This window comes from Erpetoichthys calabaricus, chromosome 16 (genome assembly GCF_900747795.2).
Source record: "Erpetoichthys calabaricus chromosome 16, fErpCal1.3, whole genome shotgun sequence".
In the NCBI taxonomy this organism is placed as follows: Eukaryota; Metazoa; Chordata; class Cladistia; order Polypteriformes; family Polypteridae; genus Erpetoichthys; species Erpetoichthys calabaricus.
This window is the reverse complement of record NC_041409.2, coordinates 15,796,172-15,819,534: the sequence shown is the minus strand read 5'-3', so window position 1 is coordinate 15,819,534 and position 23,363 is coordinate 15,796,172. Positions and strand designations below refer to the sequence as shown.

General features: G+C 38.2%; 1 protein-coding gene across 1 annotated transcript in view; it reads right to left on the bottom strand.

Annotated features, from left to right (window-relative positions):
- The window catches only part of lrfn5a (leucine rich repeat and fibronectin type III domain containing 5a), a 214,585-nt gene extending 200,157 nt beyond the window's left edge, over nt 1–14,428 (bottom strand). Inside the window, exon 1 of the mRNA XM_028821878.2 lies at nt 13,661–14,428. The gene's annotated coding sequence lies outside the window, so the exon portion shown is untranslated. The remainder of the gene's footprint in view (nt 1–13,660) is intronic.
- Between the last annotated feature and the right edge of the window lie 8,935 nt (nt 14,429–23,363).

Here is a 23,363-nt window from a genome sequence, read left to right as displayed (position 1 = left end):
TTTATTGGCTCCTATCAGGAGGGCAGTCTTTAGGGACCAGGTATGGTCCCATAGCAAATCAATGCCCACTTGATGAGGCTTTTGACATGAATATGTGGCACATTTACATAAAACAAAATAAACTTAACTCTTTTAACTAATACATGAAATTAAAGTTTGAAAAATAAACTTTCAAAATATAAAACTACAAAAAATGTAAACATAGAAGACAGGTTTCCCAAATCTTAAGAATGACCATGCCACCAGTATTAGGCTGCCACCTCTAAGGGATATTATTCTCCATAAATAATACCATCTAAAATAGTGCTTCTCAACTCATGGGCCGTGGCCCACATTTGGACTGCAAGTCACCATTGATGGATCGACAACTTGGGTTTAAAAAAAAAGTTTCAGCGGCTGACTACCTCATACTTTCTCCCCTAATTCTTCCTGTACTACTGCGCTCAATACTCTGAGCCCCTACAATTGTGTAGATAACACTAAGAGTACCATACTTCATTAATGTACATTGTTACTAAATTTTGAAAGGGAAAATGTTGCCTAGGGTCATCACCAGTAAAAAATGGATAAAACTGAGTCCAGAGGCAAAAAAGGTTGAGAACCACTGATATAAAAGACATACTGTAGCCACTCATTCTGACTGTCTGCAGCAATGTGGCTCTGTTTGCTCTGCACGTTTCCTCCTGCTCCTCATTGGAATAAGCAGCTAATCAAGTGAGGTGTCTGGAAGCTGGAACTCATGGCAGTTGGAACACTTCTGGCCACCACAAGAACACTAAGAGGACTACCAAACGAGCTCTATGGGCTGGTTGCAACTCCTGAAGCTATCTCCAGAATCCAGAGTTAACCATGGGACTCCCCTGCCACCCATTATTCAAAGCAGCTAATCAAGCGAGGTGTCTAGAAGCTGAAACTCATGGCAGTTGGAACACTTCTGGCCACCACAAGAACATTAAGAGGACTACCAAACGAGCTCTATGGGCTGGTTGCAACCCCTGAAGCTATCTCCAGAATCCAGAGTTAACCATGGGACTCCCCTGCCACCCATTATTCAAAGCAGCTAATCAAGCGAGGTGTCTAGAAGCTGGAACTCATGGCAGTTGGAACACTTCTGGCCACCACAAGAACACTAAGAGGACTACCAAACGAGCTCTATGGGCTGGTTGCAACTCCTGAAGCTATCTCCAGAATCCAGAGTTAACCATGGGACTCCCCTGCCACCCATTATTCAAAGCAGCTAATCAAGCGAGGTGTCTAGAAGCTGGAACTCATGGCAGTTGGAACACTTCTGGCCACCACAAGAACACTAAGAGGACTACCAAATGAGCTCTATGGGCTGGTTGCAACTCCTGAAGCTATCTCCAGAATCCAGAGTTAACCATGGGACTGCCCTGCCACCCATTATTCAAAGCAGCTAATCAAGCGAGGTGTCTAGAAGCTGGAACTCATGGAAGTTGGAACACTTCTGGCCACCACAAGAACACTAAGACGACTGCCATTTTTAGATTTTAGATACCTAAAATCAGTTTTTGGCTTGGATTTAAAATTCCCTCATGTCCATACGTCTGCTGAACTTGGGCTAAGGGGAGCAGTGGAGGCACAAGTTCAATTAGCAGGGGAAAAGGACAGACCACAGAGTATAAGAAAAGGTTTGGAAGGTGATAAGAGAAGGATTCAGCTGGTTTAGTGGGTGCATAGGTAACTCCTCACGACATGGGTCACATAGGCCCAGTGGGGCAGCTAGGGTTTGGTTTACTTGTTTATTTGTCTTTGAACATCTCTCTTATAATTGACTGTTGACACTCCAGGTTTGTGTTTTCTCCAGTGATGCTGCTGAATGGAGTTTTTGTATTCCTGGCCATAGTTCAACAATTAATTAAAGGACAGATACAGGTTTCTATTTATGTTTATAAGTTTCAAACTACTTTGTTTTCCTGTGTGTTTAAACAAATCTGTGTCTTTAGGTGGACTAATTCTGTATTTGTAACATCTGTACTTGCATCTTACCTGAGAACTTGCCACAGCGTTCTGCACCTGCACTCACTATACAAAAAATAAACTGAATCGGATTTATTGGATGCTTTGATGCTCCTTATGTTTACTTTTTAATCCCCATGTGTTATTCTGATAGTATTTTTTTTTTAAATATGTATCTTCTCATTGGTGTTAATGTAGATCTAGATGAAGAAGAGAACATGCTCTATAGGCCACAATGACTGACAATAAAATTTTGCTTCTATTATTTAAAATTATAATGAAACCATTTTAATCTACTGACTAACTACATGAAAGTTACACACAGTTTAGAAAATAGGTTGCATATATACAGGAAAATAAGAACTGTTTAGGTAAGTTTCATTTTAATTTCAAGGTGCGTCTGAATCAAAGGCAATATGTGAAATTAGGCGAGGTCTGCAGTGCACTAAAAATGATCTCATCCAGCCTACTTCATATGTGCAATCATAATGATCATCACTCTTTATTCATCATATATGAATATGAATTGCCATTCAATTTCTCTGCATCTCTTTGGGCCTGTGGATTAATATGGAAATCAAAAATAATACAATGCAATTCTTGTTCAGGGTAGCATGACTCCTCCATCCTGTAAATTAGAAAGTGATGGAAAAAATTCTGAATCAGAGATGGTCTGCAAGAAGCAGTGGACTGTGTGATTGTATATCCTACTCATACTGTTAAGTTAGCAAAAACTGAAAAAATAAGAGTGTCATCATATTCCTAGACCTAAAGGGGCTAGAGACGCTTTGATGAAGAACTTTACTATTTTAAAGCCCACCCATAATTGGCTGCACTGCACTTAATGGATGCACGGCTACTTTATTTTTTATAGAAAATCAATAGCTTAATAGACAGCTAAAGGCATTTAAAATGAAAGTGATTCACATATCAAAACAGTCTTGTCTATTATAAAGTAAATTTCTTATCTGTTTAAAGTATCATTTATAGATTGTCTGACATATCTACCTATATATTGTATAGCATCTTTCATATCTACCTATCTATGTAGCTGCCCTATACTGTATAACTAAGCTGTTGTATACATATGTCAAAAGCAAAAATCGTATGCACTTAGCCAAGCTGTTTACATTCTTTTTAACTGCTTTAAAATTAGGATCACCACTGGAATCAAAGACTTTATGATGCCATTAAAACACAGCAGATCAATAGAAGTAGGGCAGTCTTGTTTTTGTGTGCGGTAACAGACAAGGGAGTTTTTCTTGTTAGTATTAAATCTTTTGGGGAAATGGTTTGTTATATCTGGATAGGGCACATTAAGGAGGACAATTCCTTTACGTCCGATGGTTATAGTATACTGTATGACTCTGCACACTGTCTTTATTACAGCCTCGCATAAAGCCGGAGTCTCTATCCTCAGAACTAGATTGGTGCATCAATACAAATATATCTAAACTAATAATATCAGATCACAAAACAAAATTTAATACTCCTTACATTTTTCACTCCAATATCATTATTTACAACTGGACAAACTGAAAGAAGCCTTTTGATCCGGCCATTTATTGAAATGTTGACTCCATTTGTCTAGACTTTTGGTCAATATCAGGGCAACGTGTAACCAATCCTTCAATCCATGGCTATTTATTAATTTTTGAGCCAGTTCTATGAACTAAGACTACGAATGATTCCAACAAGAACAAAGATTACATGCATTGTTATGTTATTATATTTCTTGGATTTCTAAGTGATATTTTATTTCAATCAATCATCTAATCATAAAAGTACATAAAGATAGAATCTATTTAAGTGTGGGGTGTAGTGAAGCAGTGCTTAGCATTGCCACTTTACAGACTACACACTCTGGGTTTGAATCCCAGCCCACTCCTCATCTCTGTGGGTTTTCCTTCTACGTGTGTTTTAGGATAACTGGATATGTTGAAGAGGCTTGTGTGAGTGTGTGCATGAACAGGCCTTGTGAAAGACTGGCACCCCATTCAGGGTCAGATCCTGCAAAACTTCAGAATCAGTTTGTTGGTAACAACCAAATTTTACTTAGAGAAGCAAGTTCCATAAACTATTTGATCAGAATTTTTCTTACTGTAGGGCTGTCCACCAAATGAGTCATCAGAAACAGAGGTTTAACTCAACCCAAACACTCTTTTCAACAGACCTCCATTTATACAGGTGACAATGAGGGACCACAAGTAAAATGGCAACCAAATGGAGTACTGGATCTCTTCAGACCTTTGGAGAACATGTAAACGCCATACGGATGGTTTGGATCTAGATCTGATATCTCATCATAATTTGATTGCCTTAGGTTAGACTGACTGATTATTTAGATGGATTAGATTGCCTTGAAAATTCTAGGTAACTATTGGGTAAAGTTTGGAACTGGATGTCATTGATTGTATTTGGAATCACACAAACTGCTGTAGTTGCGGGGTTTATAGATGGAGAAAGGGTGCCAGATAATGCAGACAAAGTATTAATGGGTTCATTGGGTTAATTACAAAGTGGGTCATTGATTAATGTCCTTGCTATTGAACAGCCCATTCACTTCTTAAAGAAACCATAAAGTCAAAAGGTACCTCCACAGATCTACAGCAGCTGCATTCATACATACACTGTACATTCTTGTACTGCATATGCACATGTGAATGATATGACATTCTTAGCTTTAAAGCAGCTAAAAATAAAGGACTGTAACAACCAGATTAATTTTCTTTTTCTTTTTGTGTGGTTTTCAATTGAATGCACATTTTCTTTATATCGTTTTATGAGATGCTAAATCATGACTTAAGGTACCTTCTTTGAAACACAATCCATACATTTACAGCTCACTAGTTAGCAACAAGCTGACACATTTCCTCATTTTTTCAATCATAACAACATTCCATAATGCCCATGGGACCTGACTTTCAGCACAGTTACTGAGTGTAGCTTTACCCTGGAGCTCAGGCTCATTTGGTCATAGCTTCAGTGGTTTTCAAAGCACTAATATATTATATTATATTATATTATATTATATTATATTATATTATATTATATTATATTATCCATCCATCCATCCATTTTCCAACCCGCTGAATCCAAACACAGGGTCACGGGGGTCTGTTGGAGCCAATCCCAGCCAACACAGGGCACAAGGCAGGAACCAATCCCAGGCAGGGTGCCAACCCACCGCAGGACACACACAAACACACCCACACACCAAGCACACACTAGGGCCAATTTAGAATCGCCAATCCACCTAACCAGCATGTCTTTGGACTGTGGGAGGAAACCGGAGCGCCCGGAGGAAACCCACGCAGAACACGGGGAGAACATGCAAACTCCACGCAGGGAGGATCCGGGAAGTGAACCCAGGTCCCCAGATCTCCCAACTGCGAGGCAGCAGCGCTATATATTATATTATATTATATTATATTATATTATATTATATTATATTATATTATATTATATTATATTATTCTTAGACACTCTTACAACCAATAAAGCACTGAGGAGGGAACAGGGAAGGATCAGCCACAGGCCAGAAACCAACCCTGAATCGATCAAAGGACTCAATGATGCAGACACCCACACTCACAAGAGACAAAATTAGAATCACAAAATAATAATAATAATATATAGTACCTCTCCAATGTTTAAAATATGTAACATTTCACATATACTTATAAACCCAACAAACTCATCTTCAGGGATGTGGGAGGAAGCCAAAATGGCTGAAGATAAACCCACACCAACAGTCACCTGACATGAAATTCAAACCTAGTTTGCTGGATCTAGCATGTTGAAAGACACTCAAAAGGCAATGAACATCCAAAAAGTCGAAACCGGGAGAAAAGGAGATCTTATGTCAAAGCCAATATTTGATCAGAAGTTCAGAGTCAAGGTACAATAGCAGGGATTCGAAAAACCAGGAAGGACTAATTAAAGAAAAAATAAAAAAAGGTTTATCTGTCAAGTTCAAATAAACGCAGGGGTGATCTTTTATATCATTAATAAAATGATAATGAGTACAAACCAAAGAAATTGGAGAAATTAGTCCAATGGGACATTCCGAATCAGTTACATAACATGGTGGAACCCCGACACAAAGCAAAATGGCCTCACAATGAAACGTAATTAAATAATGAACTTTTTCAAAATAAGTTCTACATAAAATTAAAAACTAATTTTGAATTCCTTCAGCCTCAAAACCATAAAATCCATATAGAGATCTTTAGGAATGTATTAAAGTTGAAGACCATAACACATGGCAGCAGTGCCACTTACTGCAGTGAGGTTCATCTGATAACACATTGTTAATTTAACTTGCCTTTAGCATCACACAACATCTGAGAGTCAAATGGAATAAAGGTTTGGGATGATAACATGGTAAGATGTGACACACATCTTCTGTTGCAGGCGAAACAGTACAAGTTCAAGTTCTAGTATAATTGAAACTTCGAGGTGAGGTTGTCATTTCAAATACGAAAGACAGGAACTCTAAGGAAATGTAGTAATACTCACTGATCACTGTGTTGAAGTGTACCGACATGTTGCATGTTGATTACCACATGCAAGTAAGAATTTTACTGCACTTTGTACATGTGACAATATTAGCCCTATGAAGCTATGTGCTATACTCTGGGTGACACCTAGGATTGTCACCCTTATATTGTATTAAAAAATAAAATTGTCAAAATTGCTTAATGTGGTTCAGTGTTACAGGGGCTTGGGCCTATCCTGATAGCACTGGGTAAATGGAAGTAAGCTGGCTTTGATGGTCCATCACTGGGTCCACTCACACTTGGCCACTTTAGAGTGAACAATTAACTTGATGTGAATGTCTTTGGGGATGTGAGAGTTAAACCATTTACACCCAAAGGAAAACCCACAGAGATGTGAGAAATACGTGCAAACTCCACAATGATGATGAGTAAGTGTGGGATTCAAATCTAAGACACAAGAGTCTTCAGGGGCACCATTACACCCTGAACTGGATGCAGGAAGTAGAAAATGAGTTAATCAATATATATTATATTATTATATGAAACACTTAACGTGTTGAAGACAGGTAATAGAATAATTTAAAAATATTTGCTCTCTTGCCCTACGTGTACTTTCAGTGCCTTTCCTCTGTATCCTCTCTCGAGTGTATTCCCTCAACTCTCTCATAATTTTCAAGGCACCTCACACTCACACTTTCTCTTTCATCATGTCACCAAAGCCAAACTGACCAATCCGATTGTTCTGAAGGACTGGACACACAGATCTTAGTGTTTTATTATATAGTAGATTCTATTACAAACTCATGGCCCAGTATGAGTGAAACACCTACTGGTGCTAACCTACTGTGTTGTGCTGAGGCTCGTCCATTACACTCCAGGTGCTCTGACCTCTGCTGTTTCCCCCAAATACTTAGCATTTGGTTCTAATCTACTAACTTTGGTCAATTGTAAGTGAGTCTGGGTGAGTCCATTCTGTGAGTGTGCTCTGCTATTGTCTGATACACTCCCTGGTGCTATTGTTTCCACTTTTCAAATACTGTTGCCAGGATGGGCATCAGCTGCCTTTGAGTGGATCTGAAAATTGATAATATAATATAATATAATATAATATAATATAATATAATATAATATAATATAATATAATATAATATAATATAATATGGCATGGTGGCGCAGTGGTAGCGCTGCTGCCTCGCAGTTAGGAGACCCAGGTTCGCTTCCCGGGTCCTCCCTGAGTCGGGTTTGCATGTTCTCCCCGTGTCTGCGTGGGTTTCCTCCGGGTACTCCGGTTTCCTCCCACAGTCCAAAGACATGCAGGTTAGGTGGATTGGCGATTCTAAATTGGCCCTAGTGTGTGCTTGGTGTGTGGGTGTGTTTGTGTGTGTCCTGCGGTGGGTTGGCACCCTGCCCAGGATTGGTTCCTGCCTTGTGCCCTGTGTTGGCTGGGATTGGCTCCAGCAGACCCCCGTGACCCTGTGTTCGGATTCAGTGGGTTGGAAAATGGATGGATAATATAATATAATATAATATAATATAATATAATATAATATAATATAATATAATATAATATGGCATGGTGGCGCAGTGGTAGCGCTGCTGCCTCGCAGTTAGGAGACCTGGGTTCGCTTCCCGGGTCCTCCCTGAGTTGGGTTTGCATGTTCTCCCCGTGTCCGTGTGGGTTTCTTCCGGGTACTCCGGTTTCCTCCCACAGTCCAAAGACATGCAGGTTAGGTACATTGGTGATTCTAAAATTGCCCCTATTGTGTGTGTGAGCCCTGAGGTTGGCTGGCGCCCTGCCCAGGGTCTTTTTTCCTGCCTTGCGCCCTGTGTTGGCTGAGATTGGCTCCAGCAGACCCCCGTGACCCTGTAGTTAGGATATAGCGGATTGGATAATTGATGGATGGATAATATAATATAACATAATATAATAGGTGGTACAGTGGGTAGCGCTGCTGCCTCGCAGTTAGGAGACCCAGGTTTGCTTCTCCGGGTCCTCCCTGCATGGAGTTTGCATGTTCTCCCCGTGTCTGTGTGGATTTCCTCCGGGTGCTCTGGTTTCCTCCCACAGTCCAAAGACATGCAGGTTAGGTGCATTGGCGATTATAAATTGTCCCTAGTGTGTGCTTGGTGTGTGTGCTTGGTGTGTGTGTGTGCGCCCTGTGGTTGGCTGGCACCCTGTCCGGGGTTTGTCTCCTGCCTTATGCCCTGTATTGGCTGGGATTGGCTCCAGCAGACCCCCATGACCCTGTAGTTAGGATATAGCGGGTTGAATAATGGATGGGTAATACTGTATAATATAATAATCCATCTACTTTTAAAAATGCACATATTTTTGTTCATGTAAAAAGCATTTCCCCATACTGATGTTCATTTTGACCTCTTTCGTAAGTCACGTTGGATAAAAGTGTCTGCTGGCCGAATAAATGTGAATGTAAATGTAAATAAAGTCACATAACAATTTATAGTGTCACCCAGCACTATACACCTGAAACTGGGCTGTCCCCTTAGTATCCTTTGCCATTCCACCAACAGGTTACATGTTTAAATTGACCTTTAGCATTAAAGGCCATTTTTTCAGAGACGTGGTGGGTAAAAATCCACAAATGGTGACAGCGACAGAGCAATGCCAGCATTCGCTTGTGTAATTAGAAGACAGCACTTCTTATTTGGGCCAGCGTCTGCTATTCAGGAAGCAGTTTCATTATAAATGCTATGTGCTTTTTGCATTTTGGAATGAAGATCCTTTCAAGTATTTGTATTTTAACTGACCTATTTTCATGGAAAATTTCACCAAAAAAATAAAAAAAATAAAAAGCATACAATCACATGCAGAATAGAATGAATAAGAATCCTACATAGGCAGAGATTCATTAAAAGCAGAATTTCACCCTTCATTAAAGATTAAGGACAAATCATAATCAAAATCCACGCCGGCCTTTGACGACTAAAACTACGCATTATGTATTAGTTGGATTAATAAAGTATCTATCTATCTATCTATCTATCTATTAGTTTGTATGTTAGGAATTTAATCCATCTGTGAGCATCTTGTAAAATTGTGCCAGAGAACCAGCACTCCTACTCTAGCTGTTTTATTTCTGGTTGGATTATTCACTAATTTGAATTTCACAGTTTCCTGTTTTAATTAAATTTCAATGCAAATGAATATAAGCCAGGAGTATCACTACAAGACTTCATTACCGTACTTATTACGTGTCTCTGCAAAAAGGTTTCACGTATGTCTTTGTCACTGCGTATTTAGTTAACCTGGTCGTGTACTATAGCTGTGAACAGAATGCCTAACTACGTTATGTCTGACCAGTGCCAAATGATTTGTGGTACGGTATACAATTAAGAAATTAGGAGGCCTGGCAGACATTTGCTTCTCCTGGGATGTCACTGTACGTGGATCTGTTAGCAGGTTGTTTTAAATTAGCAATCTGTTTTTGTTTTAATTTTTTTTCAGATCAGTTTTATTATTGCTTTAAACAAGAAGTCATGGCGCCTTGCTTTTTTAAACTCTTCCCAATGGCATTTCTCATTTGTTTGCACTGTGCACAGCAGACAGCCGTCAAAAAAAAGATTTAGTGCCGTAATAAATAAATAAATACACGCAAAAAACACATACACATAAGTATACAGCGGTCTGAACACATGTTTTTGCTCAGAAGAACAGAGTGGCAAGATAAAAGCAGCCTTTATTCTGCCATTTGTGCAACTAATTAAGCATTGAGCCTTGTGGCTTCAAGCTGTATGCTTTACCGTTGAACCAAAGGAGACCTGAAATGATAGCTCTGTAGTTTTTACTGCTCTTGCCTTTTTGAAGGCCATATCTGTATCACCAGAACGGAAATTTGAAAGTAAAACTAATAGGAGAACTGCAATTACGAACAGCCAGGCATTTTGGTGTTTTGTATAAAGTTAAAATCCCATCCATGAAGGGAATGCTTTTAGTTACACATTACCAGTAGTGTATCATTTAAAAACCTTTCAGGCTAACGTACATATTTTTTTTTTTTTTTTTACTTAGCCTAATCAAGTGAAAATGCTTAAGCATATCATACTGGGCACATAATGGAACCGAGTCTGTATACATTCACATCTCATGCATGTTGTTACTTTTTCAGTGCAGTGTTAGCCACAAGTGAGCACCGTTGCCAGAATTGAATTTTGAACTCCCAGCTAACAGATGCATGTATTGTGACACCTACAAAATCGCCAAAAAATATACCAAAGCACTGAAAGCCATTTTCTAAACCTGAAACTCTGCACACACTGCAGCCTAATGTACAGAAATTGCATCTAAGTGTCTTCATTTAGGGATTCCACGTCTCCTAAAACTGATTACTTTTTAACCTCACCGTGGGGCTAATGCATGATAAATGCTTGACTATGCAAAGCGGTTTTGTAAGTGATTAGGCTACACACTGAATGCCTTCATTTTTGTCATATCTTTGGTACCATGGCAACAACAACAAAAAGAAAAAAAAAAAAAAAAAGATTCTTGTCTGCACGATCCATTTTAGGTTGAAGGGGCACAATGGCAACCTAATCTGACAACATTTCTAAAACAGAATGCAAATATTTTGAAAGCAGGAATGCTCTGATAAATGTGAGCGTTGCAGCTGGCATGTGAATATGCTTTCATTTCCATGCTTTCGAGTCTCACAAGTGGAATCGCTCCATCATTTCTGATTTGGCACGTCGTGTTTTGCCTCCACAGACACAAATGCAGCATGAACAGCTCCTGAAATAAAGTTGATATACCAAACGGTGTTTCTGTTTGAGTACTTCTTAAAAAAAAAAAAAATCCTACGTGACTGACACGGTCTCTAAAGAGCAAAAGACCTTGCAGACATATCCATTTTTCCACCCATTATTGACATCTGCCAATCAAACAAAAATCAGATCAAAGAATAAAGAGAGGCAGCGGTGGATGTGACCAAAGCAGCTGCTTCCCCGTCGCTCACTTGGTGCTTAAACCGGAGTACCGTAATCTAGGGCACGATGCCTTTTTTCTTTTCCCCACCATCATCTTGCTCACACTGGCTTCCACTAAACTGCCTCAGCCTTATTCGCTGTATAATACTCCCTTTGATTTTTTGGGCTTCAACCAGCAGGCAACATGGATGGGGAGCCTTGCAAGCGTACTTAAGCAAGTATCCAGAGCGAGAATCTCGCTGAACACATCCCCAGCTGGCATGGCTTCATTATAGCACTGCGCTCTAAAACCTTTGGTAATCTGATAATTGAGGTTAGGCGCACAAACCTGTTTTGATTCAGAAACATCTTTGGCAGATGAAGAGGATGACCTTTCTGCCTTCATTAGCTCGACTGAACCAGTAAAAAAATGTTATAGTCTGGGGAGGATTGTTGCTTTCCCTGCAAGAGATAAACTGTCACCTTTGAAGTTTACTGCCCTGTTAGTGTTGTCTCCTCTTGGCCTGCATCCCGGTCAATTCAACTGCGAAAGGTGTCATAGCCCTTGTCTGCCACTGGAACTGCAGGATAGGAGCATAAATTGAATTATAGCACCACCAGTCAGTAACGGCAGTGCTGCAGCCTAGCTGAGACGAGATATTATATCTTGAAATACCTTCATTAGGGATTTCTATGAAAAGACTGCAGGAAGCGATTCTTTAAAATTGAATGCAAACGGAACCGTATCAGCTGCCTCATGGTATGCTGGCGGTGACGTTACATGTTTAATAAAAGGAGCCAGAGATCTTTCAAGTGTTTTCCCTTCAAACTGATTTGGTGCAGGAACGCTACTTAAAAGTCATCCTTACTTTATTACTAACCCCCCCAATAGAGAAAACAAGACATTAAAGCGTTTAATAATTCATGGATTACACCACAGGATGAAACATTTATAAAGCTGCTCTGAGAGTACTTGCTGCTGTTAACCTTAAGCCATTTATTTATTTATTTATTTATTTATTTGGGGTTTTTTTTTTTTTTGCAAGTTAGATACCCATCACAAAACCAATGGTTTCACATAATAAGGCGCTGGCACCAAAATGCTGCTTTTTTACTTTGGAAAGGATCTCCCTGTCTCGGATGAGAACACTCAGCCATAAACTGGAAAATATACTCCTGGATTTGCTAGTTTATGGAGTACCTAGCTGAAAACCTTGACTAACCCAGCCCAAAAAGACCGGGATCCTCACGGCCCAAATAATGCCATCTGCACACATCGGTACACATGTGAATGCTTAGTTAAAGCCCTTTCAGCCGTGCAGTATTTTTATTTGTTTTTAATTGAAACCACTTGACTGACTGTAATTGCCAATTCAGTAGTTGCAATTGGGCTACAGCTGGCACATCTCTGCGAGATGAATTAAGGTCGAAGTTCACTTTCTTTCACCTTCTAGGAAAATGGGAAACGATGAGAAGCTGTCTAGATCTGGCAAATGGACCGAAACCACAGCATATCGTCCTGTATTTTGGGAGCTGTCACGGGGGGGGGGGAACCGCCTTTCCGTGCAGCCAGGCAGATCGGGTTACAGCATGAGGCTGGGGTAAAAATAAATAAATAAATAAATAAATAAATAAAAAGCCGACCATTCGGTACAAATCGCTCCATTTCAAAAGCCGTACTTCCCAGGGAAAGCGTGAGATTTACCAGAATTCATAACGCAGGGCACAGCGGCGAGAAGTGGATGAACGGATCGGCCATGGTCAATTTCAGTTGTACTTTTTATTCCCCGTTCGCGTCTTCCCTTTTTAACCACATACAGAAACGCGTTCAAAGCGGAATCGGGATAATCCCCCCCCCCCCAGACCAAAAAAGATAAAAAAAAAAAAAGAAAGAGCAGAAAATCCGTGCTCAGTTTCCGAGCTATGGAGCTGCAAATGCCGCCTCGGCAAGCACGAAGAGACAGAAGTCAATGAAGCCCAGCTATGAGCAGAACCTCATCCTTAACAATCGAGTCTCAAAGACGCGGAATGACCTTGCAGTGTACCTGAATATCAGGTTAAACCCTTAAGTCATTTTTTTTAAGATGCCGATAGCGAATCGGTTTCCAGTTTCCCTTAGCAAGGCGGCCATTAATTGGTATATACGTGTTAAAATATATGCAATAGGCAGCGCCCCTCGTTTTATTCCTTTAGGTAAAACGTTATGAGATTTTCTTAATATGACGGAATAAAGAAAATAAATTAGAAAACAAAAAGTTTACCTTGCAGAAGGAACGTCAGCCCTTTTCTGTCTGTCGAGGGTCATGGAAACCGAATCTTCTCAATCCTCATTTCACCATATTTTGAAATGTGTTGCATTTGGTTTTCCACTATATTCTGTCAATGTAAGGTGTGCTGATTTTCTTACCGCACAACTCCGCACAGCCCATGTCCCCCCCTGCGCTCAAACAATATGCCATGGGTTTGTATGTAAAAAAAAAAATCCCTTCAGAATCCGCTTACGTTCCCGGTTAAACACAAAATTGGGAAAGAAGGAGAAACCAAACCCAGTACGATCAGCACGCGCAGAAAGAAACTATCAAATTCCACAGCAGATCTTCAGGAGCCCTTTACAGGAGACGGAGGCTTGTTTTTCCCTTTCAAGCTGCGCAGACAGAGCCATCCTCCTCTGGCTGGCTGGTGAGCCTTTCGACTACGGGAGCTTTCCTCCGCATTAAACCAGCTTGCTCTATTTAGCTGAGCAAACGTCTCTGCAGTGAGAGCGATCAAGTGGCTGAGATGGGGGAACTCCGATCAAATCTCAGCAGGCTGATCTTTGCACCGCTGCACCTACCACTTCCCCCCAGTTCTGCTTCCACGCTGTGTTAATCCTCAGAGTGATTGAGTGCCACATATGTGCGTTCTTCACTCAAGTCGGTAGAAAGGGAGAGTCCTCAGCCCCGATACCGCCGTTATCTACCTCTTTACCTCCGTAAGAGGATTAGTGGCTAATGATTTTACACGGAAAATATACCGGACCGGCTTGTGAGCAACGGAAAGAACGGCAGAAAAATATAAGAAAAAAAGAATAAAGGCAAAAAAAAGGGGGGACAGATATCCAAAAACAATGACGACCATAAAGAATGCCTCAAACACGCCCCATGGTATTCTTTTCCCGCATTCCGGTAAACCTCAGGCCGTGCAAACACTATTTGAGGCGCTTAACTAGGAAAGCGCCGCAAGAATGGGATTTGTGGTCGAGTTGAAAAAAAAAAATCTATCAAAGGGAAAAAGCAAAGGAAGTCATCACGGATTGGTTCAAGCTGACGCTCGCGCTCCTCATTTCGGATTCTGTCACTCTGCGAAGCTCGCGCAGGAGTGCTGTCAGCTTAGTTTTCTCAGGCTAACGCGGGATGGTGTTGTTCTGAGCAAAAAAGGCGGAGGGCATCACTCAGCGGGGCTATCCTGCTATTAAAGGCTATGCAGATGAATTTACATGGACTTCCATGCTGAGAACATCCTGAGAGATGGGTATCTTAAGCGAGAGCCTGCCTGCCTGCCTGCTTGCTTTATGGAATTTACACAGCTCCGGCGCCGAAAAGAAAAGGAGAAAGTTGCACAATTCGTAAAAAGAAGGATACATTTACATCAATCGGTTGAAGAACAAAGCAAAACAAAAATAATAATAATAAACAAAAAAAAGTTTGGCAAACTTCATGTCTCCTGGACTTTCCCAATTCAACGTTTTAAAATTGTTTTTGATTTTATTCATGCTTTCGGATCTTGGATATACTGTATACGAGGATTACCAGTTTAACGTTTTCTGCGAAACACTTTAAAGAAAATAATTAACATATGGGATTTCTTTCAAACCACTGCTAAACCCTTATTTTTGCAAACTTTAAAATGTATTCATCATGCAAACTTTTGATGGATTTTGTTTTCTAATATTCTTGGTGAATTTCTTTCGTAGCTAACAGACAATACTCGCTTTCCTATGCATCGGAAAACTCTGGGAGACTGAAAAGATACTTTTTTTTACTAGCTTCAGCATTGTGTGCTTTTTATAAGGTCTCACAGTTTTTGCGTATTAAAATGGGCTCTGTGTACATTTTCTACACTTACATATTATATTGGCGAATTAGAACAAACAAGGCGATTTTAAATGATGCAATTTATCAACTTGAAATTCTGAATTTAGTCCACAGCTAGGTCTGTGGGGATTGCGTATTTTGTGCGCTAAATAGTTAGCACATACTGTAATTTCCTCGTGTCGCCGCTGAGAATGTGTTTAACACAGATGTCGCATCTTTATTTTAAAAAGAAAAAAAGAAGAAGAAAAGTTGCGTATGCGAAACTGTGGTTTAGTGTAAAGGGATGTATCTGCATTGCTTTTAGATGAAGCAAGTTCAGCACCACAGACAGCTACTGGGGAGTACAGTGGAATTTGTTAAAAAAAAAAAAAAAGTAAATAAAATGCAGAATTCATATAAAACGTCCACTCTGGTAAAACTTTATATAATGTTCTTTAAAAAGTTTAATAAGGCAAATATAATATATTGGAGGAAAAGCTTTAAAAATAAGGTTCTTTTAATTTTAGAGAATACTATGCAAATAAAACAAACCCTCAACCCGTTTAGCTTGTTCACTCTCTCCAGCTATAGTGCCGGCCAGTTTAACAGTGCGAAGGCAGCCATTTAATTTTATAGGAACTTGTTGGGAAAACTTTATTTAAACGAAAGGATATGCATAAACCATACGGTTTTGGGATTTACAAATATCTATGAAAACTCAGATTATTATGAGAAAACTGATTCAGCAGAGCTATTTGGTGAAAATGCAACAGAAAGAACAACACACTGTTTTCATCGACATTCATCAGACCATCCAGTATGAAAAAAAAATTACAAGGATGATTAAAATGTCATCTCTTGTTTAATTGATAAGAAATAATCATTTAGAAAAACAGATTTTTTAAGCTGCCTTATTAAATATAATAAAAATAATTGATGTTCTCAACACTGCTTAAAATGAAAGACACCTACTAATTATTTAATATGCAGTAATTACATTTGAATTTTTAGCAATACAGAGTACCATAATATATTTTTTTATTTTGTTATTTGTGTTCACTTGCTATATTAATAGGTGTAATAATAAGTACAGTACACAACCTAGTGAGGCCCTACATGAACATTTAGAAATGACTGTCACATTCCTGAGTTTGACTTCTGCTGCGTACTGAAACTTGTAAGGTGGGGGTGCTGTTGTATTAGAGAATGAAACGCAGGTTTTATGAAGAGTACGCCGTCTTGTCTCCATTTTTCAAGATGCTCATTAATATGCATGACTTTGTAATTCAGGGGAAGAAAGATAGTTAGAGCACCGCACATTCAGATGAAACAATGCATTTGTAACATTTTTTTTTTTTTTACTAAAATTAATCCAAACAGAAAAAGATGTGTGTGTGTGTGTGTTTTGCAATATAATACATACTTCTTTAATTTCTTTAAGTAATATCTCCAGTTCTGTAAGAGGAAAAATGAAACAAGCAATTAGGCAAGTCTTTAATTAAATTAAAAAAAAAGTTAATGATATTTTAATTATTTGGTAAACACCGCATTGTGTGTCAGACCCAATTTTTTTAACAGCTTAAGCAAAAAGGATATGAATGTCAGGTTTAAAAATTTAAATGTTCTGCTACATGTTTTAGTTTTGTAGAAATAAAGCGTAAACATTTAGAAAATTAAATAGTGTCAATAATTATGAACATCTATTAGATCTGTCTAATAACCCTATTATGAGTGACATATCTCTATATACCAATAAAAGGTGTCATTTTGCTTGGCTTTTCTCTACATTCATAATGGCTAACACGGTACAACACCCTAGTACTACCATACATAAATATATTCATACAGTTAACATATGTGTGTGTGTATATATAATGTATATTTAGAATCTGTACTGTGGGCATATGTACCGTATGTATGTAAGGTATACATACAAACACATACACACAAATCTATGCATAGATTCTTTATACTTGTATTTATTTTAGATATATAGATAGATAGAACTGAAGAGCACTATATAATAGATAGATAGATAGATAGATAGATAGATAGATAGATAGATAGATAGATAGATAGATAGATAGATAGATAGATAGATAGATAGATAGAACTGAAGAGCACTATATAATAGATAGATAGATAGATAGATAGATAGATAGATAGATAGATAGATAGATAGATAGATAGATAGATAGATAGAACTGAAGAGCACTATATAATAGATAGATAGATAGATAGATAGATAGATAGATAGATAGATAGATAGATAGATAGATAGATAGATAGATAGATAGATAGATAGATAGATAGATAGAACTGAAGAGCACTATATAATAGATAGATAGATAGAACTGAAGAGCACTATATAATAGATAGATAGATAGATAGATAGATAGATAGATAGATAGATAGATAGATAGATAGATAGATAGATAGATAGATAGATAGATAGATAGATAGATAGATAGATAGATAGATAGAACTGAAGAGCACTATATAATAGCTAGATAGATACTTTATTTGTCCCCAGGGGGATACTTGGCTTTTTTACAGAAGCTCTTTAGAAATATTGAGCTTCTGTATCTATTTCATGATCTTCCCTGTGCTATTTATTTAAATATATCACAAATTGTCCACATACATTTTATGCAATGTATAAAATTGCATTATAATACATTTTGACAAAACATGTTCATATTTAGTCACTTATACTTCATAGGTAACAGCAAGCATGTGCATCACATTAAGCGTCAACTATTATTTAGATAACAAGTAATAGGGCAGTATGGAGATTAAGCAGGTAGAATTGCCATCTCGTGGTTCATGAGAGTGCCGTCTTGGCGCACTATGAATGTTTCCAATTGACTGGCATGGTTTGATTGTATTCCTGTATTAGAGTGCTGCTCTGTGATGGACTGGCTTTTCTAGCCAGACTGAATTCTGCCCCTTGCCCATTGTGGTGGTATAAGCTCCATTCTCTACAAGAATAATCAGGAAAAGGTAAGATAGAAAGAGGACAGATTAAAATAAATTGTCTATGGAAAGGGGCACATTAAATTTACAGCCCACAATACATTTCACTGATATGAGAAAAGAGCTTCAGCTTGTGGAAGTAAATTCAATTGAGATAAGTATTGAAAAATGCCCATTTATAAACCTGACATTTCTACTGCTTTTTTCATTTTCAGAGGGTAGTGATAAATCATGTAATGCAGTTTACAAATTTTTTAAAGTGTTTTAATTTTTATCAAACTGAAATCCTGAACTAAATTATGCAGTTTTAGGAAATTAACGCTGACCTAGGCCTTCCTGTTGTGAAACGTGGAACTGAAACCTTCGATTAAAATGTACACATTGTAAAGAATTGATGATTAACTTACGGAGCTGGAAAGGTATCTGAACATTGTAACTCATAATCCACTTTACGGCACAAGTAAGGCAACAGCGACAAAGCTTAAAGGTAAAGGTTTTAAATGAGTCTGAGGTGAAGTGAAATAGTACCATCAAAAAATTTGATTTGCTATGAGAACATTAACGATTTTTGGAACCAGCACTAAAATCGCAGACTGCACTGTAGATTGTCTGTCTTCTACAGCTGTCAGCTTTTCAGAAACTGTTATTTTACAAATTTTATAAAATTTTAAAATAATATTGTACTTATTTATACTGCTTAAATTGTATTCAATTTTGTACTTAGATTTGTATTCTTCATATATATATATATATCCATCCATTTTCCAACCCGCTGAATCCGAACACAGGGTCACGGGGGTCTGCTGGAGCCAATCCCAGCCAACACAGGGCACAAGGCAGGAACCAATCCCGGGCAGGGTGCCAACCCACCGCAGATATATTTATATATATATATATATATTTATATATATATATATATATATATATATATATATATATATATATATATATATATATATATATATATATATATTCACAGAGAGAGAGATGGAAAGAGAGAGAGAGATACTAGCAGTAAAGCCATTTTCAAACCTTTAACTGCAGTTTCAAATGTGGCCTCTGCTAAAGGGAGAAAAATAAAAGCACAACACAAGATGCTTTTTGCAACCTCATGCTGTTTCCGAATATCTATGTCTGTCTGTAAAATGCATCGAATGCCCTGATCCCACCAGGAGGCTTTACAATGAGTCTCTTGAAAACTGTTACTTGCATAGAAGTTGAAATTTGTTTTGAGAATTAGCAAGTTATATAAGAGTCCTTTTAGAGTGCAGATATTGTGTCTATCAGATATGCTTTTCTCATTAGTGGAATTTGCTATAAACATATTTAGGCTTGTTAGGTTAATTAGCAAAGCAGGATTATGCAATGGAAAGATGCCTCACTATGGTTTCATTGTCACTCAGAACAGCTACACTACAAGCACATTTTCACACATAAGTGCCTGTGTTAGAATTTGAATATCAGATGCTCCATCTTTCTGGTATCTGAGCCCTCTTATCCAGTATGTGATTATAGGGAGCCAGTCCCTATTCCTGAAAACTAAGAATCGCCACAGGATGGAGTGCCATTCAGTTTGTACATTAGTAAAAATATGTAAATATGACCATCTCATGACAGACCATTTTAGTGAAAAGAATAGACGTGGAAAGAATATTCAAACTACACACAGATGGCGTGTCCCGTGTATATCATGCAAGAATTGAATCCAGTTGAAGTCAATGTATTTTTGCATAACACCATTCACTGAGTATAGACCCAGAATGGTTGCACATAATCGATACCAAACTTACAAAATGTTTTAAACAGCATTACACAAAGTTCAGTAATCTTACTAAAAATGTGACTCAAATTGCTTTTTGCTGCCTTTCTTGAAAAGTAAGCTCTTTGTCTTTAAAACAAAGAACGGGGGAACATGGACCAGGTGTGCTGATTCTCTGCAAGCGGTATATGTAGTTGCGTGATGCTCACACAGGGACATTTAAAAGTAATCCAACTCCATGTGTGATTTGCAAGAGACAACACATGGAATCTTCCCAAGTATTTATCCCTTGCTTGTCTTCCAGGGGCTCAGGGGTGCGTTACCCGAAAACAATCAATTTTAGTGAATAACGAATGAGATAACAAATGAGATAGGTAGAGAACAAGTGGGTTTTGCAAATGTTTCCCGAAGCCCTTCATTATTTGACATTTAACAAAATTAAAGTACATCTTTGTTGGGCTCCTTTCCAGTGTCCACATCCAAAAACCAGACTGTCAATAACAGGAACATTGATCCCAAGTATTACAATGGTCAAATATAGTAAATGTTATATTGTCACACTAGACATGTGCCAATGTAAAAAAAAAATCATAAATATCACAAAGTAAAGAAATTTTAACTAATGGGTAAAATTAATTTAACCTATTAGTTGAAAAATGTATTAAAGAACTTCTTTTCTAAACAGAACAGTGGCAAGCAGCAATTGGAATAGAAAGCAACAATTCAGAGAAGAGAAGTTAAAACAACATACCTGTATCTAGGAGGTGGTAGAAAATTGAGAAGTGTTGCTTTTCATGGCTTGCGGAAGCCCCCAAGGAATTGTGCATGAACCGAGATCACATTAGCCACATGCCCAGAGCACATGCTGCAACAGTGTGGGTGCTTTGGTGTGCCACGTTCTACCACACCTCCCACCCTATAACAAATATTTTTAAATCATTCTGCCTTCAACAGGTACTGTGATTAGTATTTTAATTAAATTGATTGCACCACTATGCAGTTACTACAGTCGGTGTTCAGTTTTGTCAGTTCCTTTTTTTTTGTGAGGGGAAACCTTTATTTTTCATTTTATATTGTGAAAAATATTAAGTTGTCCGTTGTTTGTTTCAGTATTGTTTAGGTGCGAAAGCTAGTATCAGTACCAAAAATCCAAATTTTAGTACCGATCCAGCATTCAGCACAAGTAAATAAATGCAGTGTTTAGGTTTTAGGTTTAGGTTTAGGTTTATTTGTCATATATAGGTTAACACAGGGTCAACATACAATGAAATGTGTTTACTTACCTTAAACATGCAGTTGACATTAAATCCCTTTTAAAGAAGCCATTTACTGTAATAAACAACTAAATAATCTCCATGTACAGTAAAGTGCATTGGGAATGTGACCAAGGTAGTATCCACTTGACAGATATGAAGAGGAAAATACAAACAGCGTTACTGGTGAAAATAAACCTCTAGTGGTTCCACGTGCAACCATAAGATAAAGTTACAGCTCTGATGACCTGAACCTTCTGGCCACACTGCCTTTCACCATTGAATCCCAAGGCACCCAGTAGAGGTGAAATCACTTTATGTTGGTGTCACTATACTGGAATTATTTATATGTCATCTTTTATTTTAAAGTAAACTTGTTAGTGCAAAAAATTTTATATGCTAGTAGCCTAAAGATGAAATAACGCCAGCATCGATCGAATGCCAGAGCTAAAGTTCAGACATATTCCTTAGGTATGGGGGGAATGCTATATAAAACATGCGGTAGGCCAGGCCATTATGCCATCAGGTAACTCTGACCAGTGCTGTAGATGATAAAAGAGCTCTCTGCTACATTCTCAGTTGACACTAGAACCTATTGCCACTCAGGACTGTTTGAAGTGCTGCCATTACAGTATGTAGTACACTTAGTCACAGAAAAAGTCATATGGTAGTCCTTAAAGCTTAGCTGTGTTTTGAAGGCGCATCCACAAACAAAAGCAAACCTTACCTTTAGAGGCCGTTTTCAAAGGTTCTGATATATGATTACACGTGTATTTAAAACTAAATGAAAAAATAACATAAATAATATCATTTAATAATAAATAATTTATGTAGTGTATACATTTATTTAATTCTTACTGGTTTAGTTGCAAATATCATTATGAATCAGCAAGGTGGTACACTGGGTGATGCTGCCTCCTCACAGCTAGTACAGTCATGGCAAGGTCTTTCCGAGTTTTCACATAACCATCTGGTTTTTTTTTGTTTTTTGTTTTTTTTGTTTAGGTACCCTGATGTCTTCACACAAATCAATGGCCCGCAGGTAAGAATGAGTGGCCACTCTAAAAAAAACTGAGTGAGTGACTGCACTCTTGTGATGAACTGGTGTCCCAGTCAGGGTGGCTCTCAAGGTGCCTGAAAAATAAGACCAAAATAAGACAGGAAAGCTGTGAACTGAAAGAAGATATGTAAAGTGAGGGACGCATAAATGCTCAACAGTGAAAAGAACACCAGTTTAAATGCATGTTAAGGGTCCTGTGGGAACACAAAAGAATTACTTCATGAAATTCTGCAATGGCTCATTTTACGCCCCAAAAATGTATCATCACATTTATTTATTTATTTTATTTATTTATTAATTACCTATCTTCACTTGTTTTGTCTATTAGTCCTTTTCTTCCCATCAATACCTAGTGATATCAAGCTGGAAAGAGTTACATGACAAAAGATTACCAATAAACACTCGCCACATCTTTGAGATGCCCTTATCCACTGCCCTCAACAGGCCAATACTTACACCCTGCTCCCCAAACTGAAGTTAAAAAAACAGTAATAGAGCCTAATCAATCAGTTTTTATGCAATCTAGTGTTGTTTAAATTGTAATTCTGTTTTTGTATTCCTATTGCTAGGTGAGTATATCTGGGGATTACGTATGCATGTACCCTTGCACTGAGCATTCTGTTAGCCATTAAGAAGCCATTAGGAATATCAGGTTGTATAGCACAGTGTGTGGAGTACAAGTCCAAGGAGGTTCTGCTCAAACTTTATAACACACTGGTGAGGCCTCATCTGGAGTACTGTGGGTAGTTTTGGTCACCAGTCTACAAAAGGACATAGCAGCACTAGAAAAGGTCTAGAGAAGAGTGACTAGGCTGATTCCAGGGCTACAGGGGAAAAATTATTAAGAAAGATTTGAAGGGCAGA